Source organism: Sus scrofa, chromosome 6, assembly GCF_054392235.1.
Source record: "Sus scrofa isolate SSC_HxYL_T2T_F1_AM1 chromosome 6, Sscrofa_HxYL_maternal_Yorkshire_Landrace_v2.0, whole genome shotgun sequence".
Taxonomy (NCBI): domain Eukaryota; kingdom Metazoa; phylum Chordata; class Mammalia; order Artiodactyla; family Suidae; genus Sus; species Sus scrofa.
The window spans coordinates 10,192,501-10,215,014 of NC_139388.1; the positions used below are offsets into that span (position 1 = coordinate 10,192,501).

A 22,514-nucleotide genomic window follows, 5' to 3' on the forward strand; every position below is an offset into this window, starting at 1 on the left:
TCTGTCTGTCCCTCTCTTTTTTTGGTTTGGAAAACACCTTGTAAAAAACAAGCCGCCTCACATTCGAGTTTTCCCGAAGGCAGAAAGAGTAAATTTGGGTAACCGTCTAATGCGTCCCTCTGTATTTATAAGAAATACCATTCACCATCCTTCACAGAAAGAGTAAAGCAAAAAAGAACTGATGAAGACACGATACAACATTTTAGATGTTTTAAACGGTTCACATGAAAGTACTGAATAGTAAAAGAGAGACAAGAAAAAGAACCAACTTTTGTTTTAAAAGAATGATCTGTTTGATGTTCATTATGTGACGTTTTCTTAACCGTCCAGCAGTGAACTGTGACTTCCTCAAAGAAAACACGATGCCCGGTGGTGGACGATGATGCCATAAACTCTAGGTGTGAAGGCAACAAAGTCCTGAACCGCAGGGAGACGGGGTGGTAAATACCCCTCCTTAAAGACTACGTCTCCTAATCTCCTAACGGGGATCTATTTGGACAATAGGCGTTCTCAGAGCTGCTGTACAAAGACATAAAGCCGCCCATCCAATGCAGACGCCGAGTCTACTAGAAATGTGCGTGCTTCAGCTTCTTTCCTCACTTAGAAGCACCTGAACTGGAATGTCAGTTAGGGGGTCAAAAATGGGCACGAGAAAAAAAAAGCACACGTGCACACGCACGGACACACAAACATACACCGACCCCAGCAGAAGGAGGGTGCAAGTTAACCAGTGAGAGCCTCAAGCTTGCTTCAGCACAGCTTCTTCCTGCCGCTCAGATGAAGAGCAGAGCCGAGCTGGACCTGTGCATGGGCTGCGGAAACTCAGGACCGCTGAAAAGGAGGGCGCGGCGCCTTGAAGCTCAAGCCACCAGGGTGGCGATTCTGGGTAGGTGCTGAGTCTCTAAATGATGACACTTAACGTCATGGGTCGTTAGTGAGGCTGCTCTAGAAAGGACCGTGCAATGGATGATCCTGAAACTCCAGACACATTTTCAACTCTCCGCTTAGCACAACGGAAAAGAAAAGGCTAGCTGTTCTTTCCTTTCTTTCTTTCTTTTTTTTTTTTTTTAACAAGGGCCACGGGAAAGAATGGAGAAATAAGGGCTCTTGACAAGAGTCCTCCTGCCTTTGTGTTGTGCCTGGAGTGTTCAGAGGTTTTTTGTTTTGTTTTCTTAGGGGTAAGAAGTCAGATCTCCAAGTTCCATTCCTTGCCCATGCCCGGGCGTGCCTGGCACACCGTGAGGGAGGCTGAGGAAGCAGGAGGTGAGAGAGATGGGCCCAGGTTTAAACAATCGTGAAAAACCATGCAGGATGGGGGTGACATCAGGCGGCCAGCTTCGAGGACAGGGACAAAGCAGACACTCCTAGACTGTCAGGGATAAGGGCCAGTCATATCCGAAAGGAAAAAATAAAAGGGACACAGTGACACGCACTTGTCAACTTTTTATTTCTCCAAATTAAGGACTCAAAAAAAAAAAAAAAATCAGAGAGAGAAACGCCCCCTCAACAAAAAAAGAAAAAAGAAGGACGGAAAGAACAGCATCATTTTCTGTCATCTTTACTAAAAGAAAAGGCATTGAGCAACAAGGACAACGACAACACAACACAACAACAGCGGGTGAAGGAGCGCCGTCTAAAGCAGAGGCCAGTTTTAAAAATGGATGCAATGCACCTGCTGCACAACTCACCACCCTGTCTACATCTGCCCCATTTCTAAACAGCCTGGTGAAAACGCAGTCACACATGAGCCACTGGGATCTGAGAGGGGATCGTTTTCTTCCGCTCATCCTGGTACCATGTCTCAGCACCGCCTCCGCACACGTGAGCTCCCAGAATATTTGCTGAGTATTTACAAAGGAACACCTGTAGAGGGAGGCATCCCTGCGGGCCGGGAGGACAGCCTGGCAGAGGGTGAGGGCACTGGTGTGGTGCAGAGAAGACAGGAGGGGCGTCCCCAACAGTCACCATGTGTGAGAAGACACTGCGGGCCCACCTGCATGTGCGAGGCTCTGAGTGCCGGCTCGTGTCTCCCCACGGCAGGTTCCCCACAACCCATGGAGGATCCGCTGGATGGACCGCACTCACCTGGCGTCTTCATCCCCAACCCACTGCCCAAGCAGATAAGCCGTAACGTGGTGTTAGAGACAAGAAATCATTCAGGACACTTGGTAAAGACCAGTAAGGCAGGCTTTATCCAGGGGGCCCCCGTGCACTCTGCAGGAGGCTGGAGAGATTGGGCTCAACTCCGACGCCACGAGGCAAAGTGGGGACCTCACCGCCAGCGGGGGAGGGCCTGGGGAGGACATTTTTAAGAGGGGAGGGCGATTCTTGCTCAGTGGATTCTTGCTAAAGGCAGACCGGGGCGATGAGATATCAGCAAGGGGCCGGTGAGGAAGGTGATGAGACACCGAGGGTGGGGCATCCTTGCCAGGAACGCTGCCAAAATCAAGCCTGCAAAGAAAGGCCCACGTCTAAAAGTAAAAGTCCGGGGCTGCGTGGGAAGAGGATTCAGAGGAGGCTGAATGAAGTCTGATAAGGCCAAGATTCTCTGTCACTGGCTCCTCCAACTTCATCTCAGGGAATCAACTTTAAAAAAAAAAAAAAAAATACATAATTTCCTGTGTTCCTCCAGCAGACACCTGTCCTGAGAGTCCGAGTGGGATGTGACACAGCTAAGGCTGGTGGGAGGACAGGCTTCAGAATCGGCCAGCCTGAGCGGGCCTCCTGGGTCCCCCAGTCACCAGTTGGCAACCTGAACAGTGACTCAAACTCTGCGCTTCAGACACCTCGCTGGTGTGATGCAAACAGTCACGGTGTCTCCACATAACCCTGCTGCGGAGAGGCTGAGAGGCGATGAGAGACGTGCCGCACAACGTGGAATCCAGCCCTGGAGGGAGACGTGCTCTTCAGCACCTGGAAGTGCAAGAGGAGCACGTCTGACTCGTGTATTCCCCACCTCGACCCCGTTGGCAGAGTGTGCTGGAGTCCAGAGAGAGGAAGAAGGCTTCTCGTCAAGGCGGCGAGAAGGGACAGACGTGAAACTGAATCAGCAACAACAAACCAAAAGCATCTCCCAGGCTCGACGGCAGGGATGCGCATCTCAGCCAAGCTGCGTGACCCAAGCCCCGCTCTCCTCATCTGCGAAATGGAGATAATGACAGTATCTACTCCCAGGTGGCCCGAACGACGAGCCTCCAAGATGAACCACGTAAACCATTTACTGTTGTGCCCAGTAGAAAATAATCCTTCAAGAAATAGGATTCATTATTACGATCACCATGCTACCCACACCGTGATCAGAACAGAGCATCTGCTCGGGAAATGTGGCCAGAAGGATGCAGCTGCTTTAGATCTCATTTTATCTTTGGAGCAAAGAAGGGGATGCTACTAGCATGATGCAGCTCTGTGTCAAACCAGTACGACCTATCCAGAACAGAATGGGAGAATAAAATATGAATGGGAACATGCTAAAGGAACAAGAAACTCCCACAGCCCTCCATGCTCTGACAAAGGAGGGATTCTGTTCGTGTGATTAGTTCAAAACTGTGTATTAAGCCCAACGGAATCGCTGTAAAATAAGCCTCTAATTTCAGGAACCTAAGGAAGGCTGCATTTCAATAAGATATTTCATTGTATCCCAAATACAAAACTATTGTTTGCCTGACTCTATAATTTATTGTTAGACAGACACTGCGCTATTACTGTGGCAAAATGAAACACGTGATGATTGCGCTAATAAAACAATTGGATCATAAGGCAAAGCACAGCTCGGCAGTTTAAAGAGAGCGGAGGGCCCCTGAGCGGAGATCGACATAGTCGAATAGTCCCAGTTGGAATTTCACCTTTCTCTACTCTTCCGAGGAGAAAATCACTGAAAGAGTCTGCGAACAATACCTTACTGTCTCCCTAACTTGAGCCTTTGTTCCTTCCAAAGAAAAGGCCGCTGCCGATTATGAATATTCCTCTCCACCATTGGCATCAATTAATACACCCCGTGCTCTTATTACAGTATTAACAGCTTCCTGATTTACATCAGAGAGTATGTATTTCACACCGTGGGTAAAGCTTCCCCCCCCTTCACAGAAAGTGCTTATATAAAAAGAACTTACACTTTGGAAAATGGAAATGGGGCGAGGGGAGGTGGAGAACTGCTTGGAAATAATGTCATCTAGTCTCCCTGCTGTTTTTTTTTTTCCTCCGCTCTGCTGGGGGATTCCAAATCCCTAGTTCAGGGCGGCAGGGAGGACAGTGCCCCCAAACCACCCTTGTCCTTCGACCTTCCATCTGGGAAGAGGCCCTGCGCTGAGCTGCTATTCCTCTGCAGGTCTGCCTCCAACTGTCCAGGGAATGCAGTGTTTGCAATCTGCCTTTCACGACAACCCAGAGGAGCCCAGCCAGCTCCTGGGTGGGAGAGCGGCAGGGGGCGGGGAAGTACAGAGATGCTGGAGAGGAAGGAAAGGGCCAGCCTGGCTCTGCCTTTCCACCCCTGCTGTGCAGGGAACCACCTCACACTGGCTGTCACTTGCATCCCCTGTGCCCGAGATGCTGTGCCTGTCCCATCGTGCATTCATGTCCACTCCCCGGACCCCACGCGGGAACCCAATGAGCTTGTGTGTGTGGGCAATGCTTCTCAGGATGGGGGGCAGGGGGCAGAGGCTCTGTACAGAAATGGTAAGTCCTACCCGCTTCCCAGGGACATCCAAAGCCACAGACGCCCCTGCAGGGCTCAGATGGCTGTGGGGTCAGTAGGCAGGCCGCTCTCAGGCAGAGGCTTCTAGCCACCCCCCGCCCCGCCCCACCAATGGGTGACCCTCCAGTCTGTCTAGACCTGTGGCTCCGAGAAGGGACAGGGGAGCTGGCATCTAGAATTTGCTCGGTAACCTGTACTCAGAGCGCTCGCTTTCACCGCCCCGGGGACCTGCTATGATTTCCGGGGGCTTTCAACAGCCACCAGGATTTACTGACTCATCCGAAAGATTGCAGTCTCAGTCCTGACACGGTGTGGTCACAAAGGAGCAGCTTCGCCTCTTTGGACCGTCGCCCCCATGGCACCCTGCATCCCCCTCCACAGAGGCTTGGTTCAGGAGGGTTACAACAAAGCCACCTGGGTGCCAGTATTTGGAAGCTGAGAGACTCCCTGCAAAAATCCTGAGTCTTCCCTTCTCTTTAAAAACACCCTCAGCAACCAAAAGCTGGAGCTGGGGAGCTGCTACCCTCACCTTTGAGTCTCTGCTCGGCCCACCTCTCTTTTCATGTTCACTGACGGGGGGACCCCGCTGAGCCCTCAAAGTGCTAGGGTTCAGGCACCGTCACTTAGAGAGCTGCGTGTCCCCTCAGCATCGCCAGGTCATGGGGCACAATCTTTCTCCTGCCCTTCCCGTTGCTCAAACCTAAGCTGGCGGCGGCGGGGGGGGTGGTGGTGGTAGACACATGCCCTTGGCAGCAGGGTCTTCCAGGTGCCACTCTGAGACACGGGAGCAAACAGTGATTGACAGGGCTGGGTTTTGCTGCATTTCCCTAAAACTGTGTCAGGAACGATTACATGGCGAGGGCTGGAAAAGAGAAGGGCAGACCCCTCGTGAGGCCGTGTCTACACATGACCAGAGCCGTCCACAGGGCCAGCTTAGTGAAAACCACCAGTCGGGGGGGGGGGGGGGCGCCTGATTGAAGTGACAGGCTGATCCCCAGCCGGGAAGCAGCGCTGGGCTGTGGGGGGGCAGGGTGGCTGGCCCTTTGGTGTCCCCCATTTAAAGCACTGTGCAGAGGCTCAAGCCCAAGTTAGAAAGGTCAGTTCCATGTCTGTGGATTGATTGATGAATTTAAAGCCCCTGAGAGATCCCTCAGGCTCACAGATAAAGCCAGACGAGCTGAGAATTTTCCCGGCTTCCTCAGAAGGCAAATGTCCGAGCGGCAGCCCCCTAATTGGAGGTGATTTACATGCTGTCTTCATCTCAGAAGCCGAGGAGAGGCTGAGAGCCTCCATCAGCGACCCCCGGGGTCTGGCCCAGAGCAGCTGCGGGACCCACGTTTTGGCCTGACACCGTCAAGACATGGACCAGCTTTGGGGGCCCCAAAGTTTGGCTGTTTAGAGTGTGGGAGGGTCAACTAACATGGGGCTGATCATTGACCCTGCCTAAGCAAGTCACGGCAACTCCCCGTGCCTCAGTTTCCCTGGTGAGAAAAGGGGTCTGAAGGGACAAAAGAGAGCTCCCCCAACAGGTCCTTTCATCAAGGAGTGACTGTGACAATGCCAGGAGGGGTTCACCGTGCACACGGGGTGGGACGTCGGGGGCTTCCTGACTTCACCGCCCTTTCCGGGGGGGTGCTCCACAGTCAACGGGCCATCGATGCCTTACACATTCTAGGGGCGCAATGCCCCACTCCCTCCAGCACTGTACCTGTGAAAGGAGGCTCCCTTTCAAACCCGAGGGTGTCGTCCCGCGAGGCAGCCTGGTTAGGGCGTCCACGGGCCCTGGAATTCTATCCCCCGGGTGAGGTGAGGTCTCTCACCCTAGGGCGAGATCTCTGGATTTGCTCAATGATAACAGAGCAAAATGAACCAAAGAGCATGGGGAGGGGGAGACGGACGGTGGGGGCCGGGATGTAAAGCTAATAATACCTTATAAATTCAATTTGCATTCGCCTCTCGATTTTAACCCACTCGACACGAGCTCTCCAAGAGAGGAAGTCGTTTGAAATCCTCCCACGTGACAGGCAGTCTTACACATTTTAAAACACCGTCCCTTTAATAAGACGCAGTGCGCAATGTGGTTTTAACTGGTTCTAGAATATTCTGAGAGTGAAATATTTTCTGTCTCTGGGCCAGAACTGGTCATTTCTTCTTGAGAATATGATGTTTGAAAATCAGTTCCTCCTATTATAGATTTCTCCCTCAGCTTGTAGAAAATCCATGATTCCCTAAACATTGGTCTTTGAAAGCACATTGACTAAAATCTTCATGCTTAATTCATGAAGCGCAGTCTGGAGATTAGTGGAGCTGGACATAGACCAGGAATACTTTATCATATTCTAATAAGCAGAGGCTGAAAATTGCATTTCTAAAGCTACAGTATTAAAGGGCACACCGCAAAACATGACCCAAACATAACTCAGTAGTTTTACAGTGTCTGAAAAGGCTTTGATATGATAAAGCATGCTGACGAGGGGAATAAACACAACTAGAAATTTCTGAATTTAAAAAGGAGAAAAGGGGGGGGCCTTGGCAAACATTCAGTAGATTCGTGGAAAAATATATATTATAAACTCATATATTGCAATTCCCATTAAACAAGTATTGACCATTGAGCCACGCTATAGAAGAACGCGATAGCATCACAATTTAGGGGTATGGAAAGCATAAAGGCAAGAGCAGTGTAAGAAAATAAATAAAGCAAGCCTAATGAGGTTAATTTGAAGGTTTCCAGAAACATCTAGGCACTGGCTTTTCAACCTTTCTTAAAACAGGTCACCTGCCTTATTTCTGAGGCACATGGGGGGGCAAATGCTTGACTGTAGCGTGGGGGCATATTACTCAGGCAAGGCTGCAGGACAAAAGCCCTCCCTCGTGTGGGCACAAACCGTCTGTAACATGATGGCAAAGCGTCACAGCAACCCCAGAGTCCACATATGTGACGAGCAGAGCACAGCAGGTGTTGCTGTCAACTGGTTTGTGTGTGAGGGAGAAAGGAGAGGGTGGGAACGGTCCTGTGGGCTGGGAAGAGCCCGATGGGAACGGGCCGGATCTTCTCCACCGGGTGCCTGCTAAGCTGTCTCCCTTTATAAAGGCAGGTCCTGATGAAAATAAACGAAGCACTAGGTCAGGATCTGTTTTCACGAAAGCAGTAGCTTCGGCCACCGAGGCCCTGGACTCACTGATGGTTCCATGTTTCTCTGCAGGAGAAGGCAGGGCGGCGGCGACAAGGGTGGCAGGGGCTGGGTACCCAAAGCACGGCTCTTGAAACTGCATGGCCACAGCCAGAACGTGGGCATTACTCAGACTGCATGTTTAACAGGGAGGGCGTTGGGGGAGGCCATGGAGATGGGCCCAGGGGGTGGTGGGTGATGCCCACTCCTCAAAGCCAGCCCTCATCACTGCGGAGATCAGAGGAGAAAGATCAGAGCGGCCAAAACCTGCTGATCTCTCTGATTTTCTTTTTCTGAGTATGCATCCTCCACGCTGGCTTCACTCACTCAAGAGAGCAGGGTTCATCCTCTTACTTTCTTCCCTCGACCGCTGGCCTTGAGGACACAGCTCCCTGCGGCTCTGACGTCAGCCGACGTCCTCAGTGTGCCCATGACACTAGCACACCCAGTGAGGATGGGCGTGTCAACTTGGTCCTACACACGGACCTCCCGGAGATTTGCACTTCAAATGTGTACACCCATCAGGGTCTCGTCCTCTTCAGCCGGTGGGTCCTGCTCTCCCTCCGTGTCCCCGATGGCCTTGTTTCCGGAAGCCACCTGAGCACCTCCAATGTGCCCAGCCCAGGCTGGACAAGCCAGTCCTGCAGTGGGTTTCCTGCGCACCCACATCAGCCCCTCCGTCACCCTGGGGACACCTTAATTACTGTGCACCTTCCCCCCGCAAGACTACCCTCCTGCAGGGCCGACGTCTCGACAGGCAGCCTATGGCATCGACAGGCAGCCCCACTGCATCCCCAGGCCCGGCCCTGAGCCCAGCAGGGAAGGAGCTCAAAATGCATTCACTACACAGAACACGTGAACCAATGAAGGTGGGGACTCCACAGCATCCCATCCTAAAGGGGGCTGCCGACATAACCTTTCGTGGCCTGTCTCACTTTCACTTCTAAGAAAATGAAGTCTGTGGTGTTTCCTATGTACACGTGCCTGAGAGCAGCACAGAAAACCTGCCTGCTATAAAAAATGAGCAGAAAGAACACAGAAAGAAAAACTATGCATATTCACAACATTTAGTATTTTTTACCCCTTTGAGTAGACATTTTACCTCTCTGAACACCGAGGGTCTTTTCTCCCCATGCGTTCAGCTTCCTGACAGCTGCACCTGGTGAACCACCCCAGGCCCTTCAGAGTCCTGTTTGCCCATCAGGGCATCCTTGCTGGCTGACCAAGAGGCCACGGTCCTAGCCGCTCCATCCTGCTTACCCTGTTTAGTTCTGAGAGGTCACTGTGGCCAGGCAGTAGAGACTGAGGGCCCCACTGCTGAGAGGTGTAGCCTTGAACACAGCCCGTCAAAGTCATGAATGGACACAAATGGTTGCAAAGATGTGGCATGACCTTGATCGATGCATGGCCCCAACCAGGACACACGTCCCATGCTGGAGGGGGACAGGAGTCCTACAGCTGCCAGCTGGGGAGATCACAGCCAGGGCCGGACACTTGGATACGAGCTGGGAGGACGGGGCCTGGGTTCTGGGTTCAAGGAATGGGAAGACACGTTTCCAGCGGTGGTTGTCCTCGGCACTTGGCTCATCCCGTTCCTGCCAGGCCTTCCGCCGGGAGTTCCATATGTGACTCAAAACCTACGTCCGCAGCAGCTGTTGGCAGGGAGGTTCGTGTCCACCCACCCTCGGGGGTGCCCTTCTGCAAGGTTTGCAGTGTCTCCTCTTGCACCCACCACCACTGCAGCAGCCAGCCAGGCGGCGGCCTCCAGCCAGACGCCCCGACCCTCCTGACAGAGGCTTCCAGCACCAGCGCTGGTTCCCCGGGCCCCATTCCTTTTCCAGGGGCCTTCGCTGGGAGAGATGGGGTTATGGTGAAAGGGACTTGTGCTTCCCTGAGAGATCAGCCCTTCTTGTCCCTTCATTATAATTCCCGACGTGCAGTGTGCGTCGGCAGGTATTTAAATCAACAGTGAGGAATTTCAAACAGAGGAAGGATGAAAATAAAATGACTTTAATTTATACCCCGAAGGACTGAGGCGGTAGCGTTCTCTGAATGCCCAATAAATAAATAAAAGCTGAAGAAGTGTCAGCAGGGAGGGAGCCATGAGGTGTAAAGGGGTAAGGGGCCAGTCCATGGCAACTTTCTCGTGCCCACACCCCTGGGCTGCCCGGGGTCCCTCTAAGTCTAGAAAACAAGAATGCGCCAGGGACGCCAGCCCCTTCTGGAAGGGAGGTGGGAATGCCATGGTTTCTGTCACCGGAAACAATGAGTCAGGGCAGGCGGAGGCCTGAGACTCCACATGTGGGTTTGGACTAGGGCAGGGTGGGCTGGGCCGGCTGGGTGCCAGCGGGCATCAACAAGCCACAAGACAACAAGGCCCCTCCGGGCTCCACACTCCTGATCACAGACCAGGGGTCTTATTCAACAGCAGACGCTTCCTTGTCAAGAGTCAGGTTACACAGACCGAGGTCAGATTGTGCTGCGTCCAATACAAGAGTATGAGCTGACCGACCTTAGGTTCTGCTGCTCCAGAGTACTGCTGAAAATAAGAGTCAAGGGACATCTTGGGGACAGAGTCTGCAACGCTGCACGGGGCGATGTGAATTGATGTACACGCGTATGCATATGGGTTGACTTCACACACAGGGTTTACAAGGCCCCGAGGACGGCAGGAGATGAAGCTGAGGACAGGTTAAAGGACAGGCATTCACAAGGCCGGCAAAGAGCGGTGGGGAGGTGGCTTCCTAAGGCTCTTGCAGGGGACTTGATGAGCACTGTCACATCGCGCCCTCTGATGGATTTTTCCCCATTTGGGCAAGAAGAAACTGACACCGGCGTCCCTGAGGACGCAGGCTGGAGATGGAGCCGGGGATGGTGGGGCACCTGTCTCCACCTCCTCCGCTAGAGGGAGACCCCCAGAGCGCCCCCGTGTGTTTCTGCCAGGAGGAAAGGTATGCACCAACTGACCCGAGCAAGAGGACACCATGAGCTCGCACTCCTGCTGGCTCTGCCTTTGTCTCACCTCTCCTCCTCTCACGTTCTCTTTGGGTGCATGTATACGCATTTCTCCAGCACTTCCCTTTTTTCAGCAGATGGCTGGGGAGATGCTGCCAAGCTGCGGGGCCACTGGGCGAGCTCTGCAGGTGAAGGCGTGCAGAAGCTGTTCTCACCGGTTATAGCAGAGAAGTCCCTGGCAGGCCTCTGAGAGCCCTGGTTTTACGTGTGCTCGGTCCGCAACCCAGCACTTTGGCCGGGAGACAGGTGCGGTGGTTGGTCGGACCTGGGTCACGCACCCATCCGCACGCTGGGATGGTGGTGGTCTTTCTGAGACCAACCATCCTACCTCCGCCACAGAGGGTAAGACGGGTGCATCCCGAGGCAGACAGGGATCTGTGAGCCATGTGAGTGTGATGGGAAAGATGCTGGGCAGACAAAGCCGTAGTTACAACAGTAAAAACCAGGACAAAGCCCTGTGGTCCTCAAAAGATTGGGGTACAGTCCCAGGGAGAAAGGCAGCATGGGGCCGGGCTGCCTGCCGTCTCAGCCCACGGGCGCCGTTGTAACAGAACATCACAGACCAGGGGGCTTATTCAACAACAGACATCGACTGCTCACAGTTCTGAAGGTTGGCAAGTCCAAGATCAAGGCCCTGGCCGACCCAGTGTCCTGGTTCCCAGATGCCTGTCCCCTCACAGTGTCCACAGGAGGTGGAAGGGGCTGCAGGGCTCCCTGGGTCTCTTTCCTATGGGCACCCAGCCCCTTCATCAGGCTCGGCCTCCTGACAGTCCAGAGGCCCCACCTCCCGATACCATCACCTGGGGGATGAGGTTTCAAAGAATGAACGGGAGGGGCACGCCAGCACTGGGTCTATAGCAGAAAGCTTCCCAACTACTCCCTCGCCTTGCCCCGCCTTGGCTACAGAATTTCAATATTTATGACCAGGGCACAGGGAGCCAGGAGCAGTGAAGGCTGCATCACCCAGCCCGCCCGCCCTGCCCTTAAGCCACTAAACTGTGGCTACTTGGAACAAAGCACATGTCTTGGGCAAGGTTTGCTAGAAGGCTCCTTGAAAGAGAGGTGGTCAGACTCTCCTCCACCTGCTCTTTCATGCTGCCCCCTTTTTTTTTAATTGGCCACGCCCATGGCAGGCAGAAGTTCCTGGGCCAGGGATCAAACCCAAGCCACAGCAGTGACAATGCCGGATCCTGAACCACTCAGCCACCAGGGAACGCCTACAACTAAATTCTTATGGCTACCATTCAACTCAGGAACTCTCAAGAAACCATACTTAGCTCAGCATCATGAAGCTGTTTATCTGACATCGTGCTTCTGTTCCCCAAAGAGCAGCTATGGGCAGAAGGCACCTATTTTCTATTGGAGTTTCTTAGAATCTGACCTCTGGGCAGCCATACAGCAAAAACAAAACAACATGGAACAGAGTTAGACGTCTATTTTGCAAGAAGCCTCCTCCACTCCCAGACACCTTTTTTCTTTTTTTTTTTTAAAGGCCATGGTGGTGTTGATTTTCTCATGTGTACATCACACACTGTAACACGCAGTGGATGCTGACTGCAGCTGAGGTGGATATCTGCGCGTATTGACCTCAGAGGTAAATATTGACTGAGACAAAGGTAAAATCGATACTTACCTTGAGGGATAATAAATCTGGATATCTACTGAAATGAGGAGTCGATAGGCGCATTGTTACCAACACCGGTGGTTATAGTCACCTGAGCAAGTCTGAACAGTGGGCGGTCAGGGGTGGTTTTCTAGGGAACTAGACGCACAGGAAGAAGTTCGTGGGGGCTGTGCCGACTGCCTCGGTGCCACTTCAGTGCTCCCTCTGTTTGCACCAGGTAAATACCCCCACCCTACCCTCAAACAAAGTAGCTCAGGCTCTATTTTCAGAAGGCAGGGAGGGACTGCGTGAGGTGCCTGCAGTGGCTATTTGAAGAAAAAAGTGATGTGGCCGTCCCCATCAAATAGCTTGGTAAACTGAGGCTCAGCCAACTTGAGAAACTCATCTGAGATGACAGAGATGATAGAGGGTGAAGCCCTAAATTCAAAACCAATTGATGTGAAGTGTATCTTTCTTTCACTGTAATTTTTTGGGGCCATGCCCATGGCGTGCACAAGTTCCCAGGCCCCAGATCGAACCCTCAGTGACCCGAGCCCCAGCAGTGACAACACTGGCTCCTTAACCCACTGGGCCACCAGGGAACTCCAAATTCATTGTCCTTCTAACATATCACTGTCTCCTAATAACTGTAACAAAACTGGGACTCAGGTGTCAGAGATGAATGTCAGAGAAAGGTGAGTGCAGAGACCGGCGGGGCCAAGGAAAGCTCTGCTGGCTACAGGACATGACAGGAACAAGGTCTTTGCAAAGTGGACAAGAAGCTTTCATGTCCCTACTTCCCAGCACTGCTGTCAGTCACTGCGATCACGCCTGCTGAGTTCTGGTGAGTTGTGACTACGTGCCAGGCACTGGAGCAACCCTCTGACAGACGCGGTTTTCGTGGATTCTCATAACCCTATGAGGTCCTGAAACAGACGCCTGGGCATCCACCCAGTATCTGTTCTCCATTTCTCCCTTGATGGCCAAGCCCGATCTTGGTCAGCCATGCCCCCTCCACCATGTGACTAAAACTGGACTATGAACCTTCAGTGGCCTAAGCGCCCAATCATGATGGGTCCAGATGTTTCCAGAGATCAAGGCACTGGATATAATTCTGCCCAATGAGATGAGATGTCAGCATAAGACCGATGAGGGGCTCTGGGGAAAGGTCTCCTTTCCTTCCAGCGTTATGCCCTCTGGTTATGGTGTTGGGAGTTTCTGTTGCCACCCCGGAATGTGGTGGGAACACCAGCTGAGGAAGAAGCTGATAGAGAACCTCAGGCAAGTGGAGCCAGACCAGGACAGTCCAGCTCTTCGAACACCCAGCCACCACAAGTTGATCTTCCTGTTATAGGCAACCCAGAGCATCTCAGCCAAGATACAGGCATGTGCCATATTAGGTCCCTTTACCCCTGGCGAGACCCAGGCTTAGGAGTCTTAGGTGTCACACGCAGCAACTAGAACACTATAGCTCTAGGGTCTGAGTTCTTCACTGCGACGCTGCACCATCCTAGGGCTGTCTCCCACGTGAGGCTTGCACCAAGATCTACTGCAAGCGGGGTCCTGCGAGTGAAGCCTACCAGAATTGGCCCTGGTCCACTCCACCCGACCTCACGACTCCTTTCTCTAAGCCATTATGTCAGTGGCACCCGCTCAAGACCTCATCTCTGCAGAGGCCCCGGGTTTAACACTGTGCTACTGCGTCGCGACACACTTCTCTCTGCCTTAACATAGAAGCTGCAGGAGAGGTTGGTTGCCTTTCCTCAGCACACAGCACTGCAATTCATCAAAAGGCCTCCGCGCCGGAACCATGCCACGTGCTCTCGATGCTCCTTGTCCGACGCACTCTTGTCCAAATGGAACGGTCCTTTTCATCCTCCAGGAAGAAGGAACGACGATAGAGTAAGGGCGTTTCCTCCGCTCTGCCTGACGTTGGGCACCATCTCGGAGTCGCCGGCCACCCCAACAAAACACCATGATGGACTTCTCGACACAAGTTTTCAACACAGCGGACTCCCTCAGCCCCCTCAGCGGAGCGTCCGCTAGCTTTCTCCCCTATTGTTTCCCTCCTCAAAGACAGGAATTGTCTTTCCCATATTAATGTAATCCTAGAATCGATCACAGTACCTGACACACCAGAGAAAGCACAGAATTTGCTGATCATTATGGATTTCAGGGGTGGTAGGGGATGTCAGGAACCATGAAGTCATTCCGGAACATTCCAACAAGTATCAACTCCTTATCGGAAGACCCTCTCCCTTAGAGTTTTCCATTTTTTTCTCACCTTCCAGCTAAGAGGCAGCATCATCGTGGTTAATACCCCATGTTTCTTAGTCTTTAGCAAAAAAGAAAGGGGGGAAAAAGTTAATAGACAGGTTATGACACAGGTAAACTACGGGAAGCCAAAAGAAAGTGAAGCGTCGTACCCTCTAAATTCTCTTTCACCGTCATATGTCTGTATTTTTACAGGAAATCGGGGCTGTTTATCATCCATTTACTGGTGATCTTTATGCCTTACCAGAAACCCTTAAGCAACAGACTCTCTACTGTAGCTTCTTTGCAGTGTCCAAGGGCACGAGCGACAGGCACACGAGGGGAGTCAAAGCCACTGAGGACCCAAGGACCACAAAAAGCTAACGTCTTCAGGATTTGGGCTGAATTATACTGCTGCTCGTCCGCCTTCTCCAGCAAGTGGGACATCTCGGTCTCGATGACCACGTGAGCCAGTTCCTACAGTGAATTGCCTCTGCTTGCCTGTCTGTGTGTGCGCGTATGTATCTATGCATCCGTCCATCCATCCATCTCCGGTTGTTCTATTTCTCTCGAGCACCCTAGTACAGGTAGATGGGTCAGATTAAACTAATGTGTCCATATGCAGCCATGAGCCCCAAAAGAGGCAGCGCTGAGTAGCTACTCAATTACACAGACGGGAGGCACAACAGGGAACGGTCACGTCTTCCTCAAGGCCAAGGTCTCCCTGTCCTCCACCATCATCGCCACAACCACAACCACAAGGAAACCTGCCCTTCTCCACAGGGACTGTCCTGGATGTCTCTCTTTATGCCGAGCACCTTGCTCGGGGGCTGGTATACAGCAGGTGTTCAATCAATTGATGTTAAGTGAGTGAGGTGTTCAAGGGATTAACAAGTACCCAGGACGCCTTAGCAGGAGTGAACACGGCTCAAGGGCTCAGGGGACGGAAGGACCTCACCTTTTCTGAGCCACCTCTGTGTCCTCACAGAACAAAGGGACCAACCCGTCACGTAAGTGGCTTTTGTAAGTGCCATGATTCTAGGCATGAGAGCCTCATTCCTCTTGATGACCTGCTTCAAGCACGTGATGAAGCCGCTTCGAAATCAGTTTCAGAGTCCAAGAAAGGGTGCATCTGGTTGCTGAGCAAGAGCTTCCTGGCAGCCAGGCTCATGTGATGCAGAGTAGCCCCATTCTGTCCCCCCAGGACAGCAACTAAGCCTTTCACCAGGGGCGGTCCCAGGCAATCAAGCTGCTAATTTAATGCAATGGCCTGAATCTTCATTAGCTGCACCCCAAACCCCTGAGTCAGGTCTCCTTCTGTTTGCCAAGTGCCACAGCCCATTCACGTTTGGGGCTACTGTCACCCGGAGAGTATTTCAAGGCCTTCAGCTGCAGCAAAAGAGTCACCAGGGGAAACTTCGCCATTTGTCTCACCCACACTGACCCTCCCTGCAGCCATGCAAGACCCGCCAGCAACAACGCCAGGGTCACGGCTGCGGTCAAATGCCATCAGAGCCACACGGGAAGCAGACACACAGAACAGAATCCAACTGCAGAGCCATGTGAGTATCTTACCGACTTGCCACCACTATGAAAGGAGGGGCTAGGTTCCTGGTAAACGCTCATCTTTTCCAAAAGGGAGGCGCGGCTGGTTTACACAACCACCAGTAAACGTGCAGAAAAGGGATGTCACTTAAAGAGACTTCACATTTTCTGACGGCCTTCAACCGGCATTCTCGGGGACAATCTGCACACTTCCCAGGAAGAACTCCTGGCAAGAAGATCCCAGAACAGCTCGAGGCTGCAGCAGCCAAGCCACGAACGCTGGGCTCCAGCCCCTCAGGAACCCGGCTGAGGCCATGACCAAGCACCTCTTTGTCTGGCTCGCTTCGAGACCTCTATTCCCCACTCCGGTGCCTCAGAATGCCTGGCAGGTCCACGCCAAAGAAAATGACATTTCTCCTGCTCAACATCTCTGCTTACGGTAATCAGGGGAGAGCAGCGAGCCGGTCCCAGGCTGCCAAGTGATCGCTTGTTTCTAGGATAATCAATAAGACACTTATCTTGAAAGATTCATGCACGTTTGGAATCAATTATGAATGGGATGATGACAGAACTCCGAGACAGAGTTGCTGGAGTTTTGGTTTTTTTAATTCTTACAAGAGAGTTAGCCTGCATTTTGTTGGTTTCTCTGAAATGTTAAGTTGAAAAACATACTGTAATATGAAAACATAGTATGAAAAACATACTCTAATATGAAAACATAGTACAAAAACATAGTATGAAAAACATACTCTAATATGAAAACATAGTGTGAAAAACATACTCTAATATGCCATTACCAAATAGCTAGCCTACCCTCAGGATGTAACAGGGATTTTGGAATTCAGATGCTGGAATCTAGGGATAACATCTTTCAGGATTTTAAAAAATAAATAAATAAATAAATAAGGAGAGATTTGCACGGAGGGCATGAAGGGTTGCAATGCCGTAGGTGGCAGAAATGACTCTTGGACTCAAAAGAATGCTGACTCTGATATAAGGCTCCTCCGGTGAAAGACGTGGTCTTGGGCATGTACCTTACCGGCCCCAAAGCACACTTCCCGAGGTCCACGAGGTGGCAAGGGCGTCTCCACCACAGGCTGTAGGGAGGATGAAAGGGGATTATCTGCACGAGAAGTTTACTGCAATCCTAAGCCTGCGATAGTCAGTTCGCTGCTCTTACTCTCAGCATTCTGACTCGGTCACCCTGAGCAAATGACTTACTCTTCCTGCTCACCATCACCTCGTTTCTGAAATGGAAACAACAGCTATGTTGCAAGGTGGCTGGGAAACAAAATTAGATAATGAAGAAAAGAGCATCTGATCTTACAATTAGCACGTGATAGGTACTAAAAATGCGTAATAACTGTATGGGGAAAAAAATCACTTTGTTTTTCCTTGACGCTCATGCCCGTGATATTTCTGACAGCAGAGGAGCAGGGTCTGTCTCACACTGACCAATTCGCTGAGACAGGCTGGGTGTCCTGCGACGCGCTCACTTCCAACACCAACGGGACTCAGAGCAGACCCCTCGGGGGACCGGCTCAGTCCCACGGGGCTGCCCCACTTCACACGGCCATCTCAAAGGCTGGGCCCCCTGGTCCCCCTAGACTTCTGTCTCAGATCCAAGTCGAGGTTCCCAGGACCTCCTCTCGGGTGCTGTCACCTGCTAGAGTGGTTCATGTAACCAGGGCAGCCAGATTCCTCACTCTTGCCATTGATTACAAAGGCTATTGTAATGGGTGCAAATGAAAGGTCTGATCAAAGAGACACACAGCATCAGGTCTAGAAGGATTCTCAGCACAGGAGCCTCTCTGTCCCTGGGCAGTGACGGGTGTCACCCTCCCAGCTCACCAATGTCTTCACCAACCTTTGGTGCAGGGATTTCTCTGAACCCTATGACGCGGGCATTTTTAGGGAGGCCTCACCATGTGGGCCAGATGGATTATTAATTCAACGTCCGGCCCCTCCCACTTCTCCAGAAAGTGGAAGGCGAGGCTGAAATGTCCAAGCTTCTTATCATGACTTGGACTTCCGGGTGACCAGGTGCTCACCAGCAGGTGCCTCACTAGGACCAAAGATGCTTCTGTCGCCCAGAACATTCCAGGGGTTAGGCGCTTCCTGTCAGACATGCCTGTCACTAAGGAGCTTACAAACGTCTCAGAAGCTGTGTGTCAGGAACTAGGACCAGGAGACTAAATATTAACAGGAACCAGGGGGGAAGGCAATATAAGTAATTCTTTTTCACAATATTATTTGACTACAAAAAAATTAAGGGAAGAAACCTGGTCTCACCTGTCCACTCAACACATCAGGGAAATGGGGCTCAGAGAGTCCTATTCTGGCTCAGGCTGCCCAGAGCAACTACTCATAGGTGGGCCTGGACCAAACCTCCGACCTTAACAGGTGCAGCCAGGACAGGAACACAGAAGACGACAGAAATGCCAGACAGTGAACCACAGCACAAAACCCGTGGAATGTGCCCAAGGTGCATGGGCACCGGAAATCTGCCCATCTGAAGGGTCCAGGGGGAGAGCAAGGGAGCCAGGCCTCAGGGAGGGAGCCAGGGCTGGGCTAGACAGGAAGAAAGACTGCCGTGTCAGGTGACTCTACCGCCACTTATGTCAAGGAGTCCTGGGGAGCCCACCGTGCTTGGCCAAGAGGAGGAAAGAATGGGGGAAGCTCCCATCGTGGCTCAGTGTGTTTTTAACTCCACTAGTGTCTGTGAGGATGTGGGTTTGATCCCTGGCCTCGCTCAGTGGGTTGGCTGCCGTGAGCTTTGGGGTAGGTCACAGACACGGCTCGGATCCGGCATTGCTGTGGCTGTGGCCGGCAGATGCAGCTCTGATTTGACCCCTAGCCTGGGCACTTGCATATGCTACAGGTGCAGCTCTTAAAAAAAAAAAAAAAAACAACAGGGAAAACAGGGGTGTCCTGGGAGGCCAGGGCCGGTCTGACCTCATACCAGGCCCCTTTTGCCACCAAAAGACCTGTGTGGGGGTTGCCCACGGGTGTTTCCAAGTTTGGAGAGTCAGGCAGGGGCTGATGAGTAAGCCCTATAACTAAGAGGCTGGTCCCCAAAGAGACAGAAGGTTCTCGCCCGGCAGCAATGGTCTCCATTCAGCTCGGGATCCTACCTCGGGGGTGGGGCTGCTGCCAAGGCCTGGTCTCCTCTTGGCCCTAAATAGATCACCATTTGGCCTGAGCTTGCAGAGAACTTTTTATGGGCCACGCCACTTAAGCTGTTCCTGTGGTCAGAAATAGCCCGGGGCTGGTCAGAACCACGACCTTATAAATTTGATGCTATATTTAGTTCTCACCGACACGGCTGAGGAATTTCTTTTTAGGTTCAGGGTTTGAGTGATGGATCCCTACACTGCCTATGAACCAGCCCCAGCAGAATCGCGAAGCGGGCCAGCGGTCATCTCAGCCTTTCTCCACCTGCAGCCCCTGCCCGGGCACCTGGCTTGCTGGGGAAACCAACTCCGCGCTTTGGCGGGAGGAAAACTCTCAAAGGCCAGCGAGTTCTCTCTGATGAGTTCTCCCGCGGTATCACTGACTCGCACTGGGGGTACCTCGATGAAGGGCGCCCCAGCCATGTCATCGCATCGCCCTTCAGCGCAGGGAGCCCCTCCAGCCTGGCAGAGGGTCCCCTCCCGCCCCACCAAGATCGGTGACCTCAGAGGGGACCGCTTTTCTGATTCCTCTCCCGTGAAGCCGTCTCGGCTGCTTGCTTTTGACCTTCGCGTTAGTGGATTCAGACTCTGCCCCTTTTCAAGTGTCTAGCTTCTTGTTCACTCAGCTCTCAGCCTGGCTCCCAGACTCTACGAGGTCTAGCAAACCAGCCCCTCCGCTCACCTGTCTGGGGCTTATCCTCATGTTTAATGCTTGTGCCGCCAACTCGGCGAGCGGGGATCACCAATCCCGTTGAATTGAGGCGCAAGCGCTCAACGTGAGCGGCTGGAAAATCCGGAGGCTGGACATCAGGATCCTGGGACCCTGGGTTCAAGGGTTTGGACGCCAGTCCTTCCTCTTTCTCTGGGCCCACGTGCTTCTGCAGCTTGACTCCAGGGTTGGGACTTAGCCACAACCCCCCCCCCCGCCCCCAACAGTGCCTGACACGCTGTGTGTAGCCAGAAATACCAGCTACGGTGATGCTCCGATGAAGGTGAGGCTGGTGAGGGTGCCAGGCCTCGTGTTACCGGTGGGGAAGCAGAAAGGACCGAGACAGACACGGGCCAGGGCCTCGGGGACCTGGCAGCCTGGTACAAAGTCCCTGCATTGACACCTAAGTAACTCTAACGGGAACCTGTGCTTCTGAAGGGAAGGGATGACCTGCTTCAGGCCACCGGGCACCGGGCCGCTCGGATGACATTCCCGCAAGGGTGTTCTTCCTCTTCAGCTGCCGGGGGCTGGGTACCCTGCGCAATGTCGCAGCACAGCAGTTACTGAAGGGGCCTCCAATACGCCCCCCAAAAGGAATGCAACACTAACCAGCTTTGCTCTAATAAAGCTCCTCACCTGAGAGGCTCAATTACATCTGCAGTGGACTCTCTGCAGAAAGAGCATTTAAAAGGCAGATTCGCCCTTGACTCCTGACTCTGCATGTCAAAAGCACTTAACTCAGAAACCTGGGGATTACCACCACCGTGTGGGAGCAGGACCACCCCTGCCTGAGGCTCCGACACCACAGGCACCTGCACTGTCATTCTGTTATCACTGAGTCACCTGCAGCTTGGGAAGATGAGCATGGGACCCTGGTATTTCCAGGTGTCCTCTCAAGGACTGGCTGCCAAGTACACCTTTCCATAAAGCCTACAATCCCTATTCTCTTTTATGACCTGGGATTCTGCTTTAGAAAAAGCAAACACGACCAAACCACAAACTCTTTCTTGGATTCACTGTGATTCTAAATTCCTTCGAAGATGCTAGAGGGGCGTGTCATCTTCCACTAAGGAGGCCAGTGGGTGAAGCAGGTCCAAGTAACTCTCCCAATTACTCATGAAGTGCCGAGATACCCTCTGGTGCCGGCCCCATGTGAGAGAACCAGTGTTCGCTCCAGCCCTGGCTCAGATCCACTCCTCTGGCTAAAGCACGGGTGAAAGTAGCGACCGGCATTCCCAGATCAGGCTATTACCCAATTCACACACGCACTTTGCATCCAAGATGCTCCAACAAGATGCTCCAAGTCAGAGACTCACAAGAACGAAGACTTCAAAAACGAAAGCCTCCCTTCTTCTTGGAGCCCTCTGCTCAGTGAGCAAAAGGAGGAAAGTGACCAGAACTATGCAAATCCCTGTTTGTCCCAAGTAAAGTTCAATCTGAATAGGTTAAACGTGGGCTCGTGGCACCAAATCTCTGCCCGAGACCGGGGCATGGCACCGACAAAGGCGTTCTTTTCATCACCACATGTCCGCAGAGCTACCGGAGCTCAGACACAGGAGGTTCCTTTTTGATGTCAGCGTCACGTCCTCTCAAAATGAACCTAGCGAGTAATCGCTCATCAGCCCAGAGTCTGCCATCAGGGACAGGGTAAGGACCCACGGGGGAGAGCGGCGGGGGGCTACGGTTTGCCTCGACTTTCTCATAGCTAGCTGTGTTTCCTAACAAGCTTGCTGCTCAGCAGGGGTCATCAGGCACCCACTGGAGACGATGCAGCCGTGACGCGTGCACCGGGCTGAGGTCGACTAATCAGCCATCAACAGAGCGCTGACATTTTTGTGACTATGGTCCCTGATCAATGAAGAATGAGAAACACCAGTTCTGCATGCAGTTCTTCCCACAGCCCAGCGGCTCCCAATCTCTCCAGTGTCCTCACACGCTGAAAGACAATGCTGGCAGGCCCATCGGGGTCAACGCTTACGACGAACAGGAGGACTTTTGAGAAAACAAATCTCCAAGGGAAGGGAACGGGGATAGCCTCGACTTACAATCCCTGTTTATCAAGAACATGCTTTAAAGCCACATTTTCATCTCTGTTAATGTAATTAACAGTTTCATCTCCAACCACCGGCAACCTCAGATGACAAGTCGTAACATAACCCAACGGCAATCGCTATCAAAGCACAGATCTTACTTTATTTTTACCTTCCCCGACACACTCTGGCCGTGTATTGACCACTTAGGAACATTCTTCTGGCCGTAAATCCAATCAATAATTCACTCGTGCAGAACATATAACTGTACATTTTCTGCTCATACAAACCCGTTGATAATGGGCGCTGATTGCAGAGCAGCA

General features: G+C 52.4%; 1 protein-coding gene across 4 annotated transcripts in view; it reads right to left on the reverse strand.

Annotated features, from left to right (window-relative positions):
• WWOX (WW domain containing oxidoreductase) overlaps positions 1-22,514 on the reverse strand; it is a 969,209-nt gene that overhangs the window by 526,706 nt on the left and 419,989 nt on the right. The window lies entirely within an intron of this gene.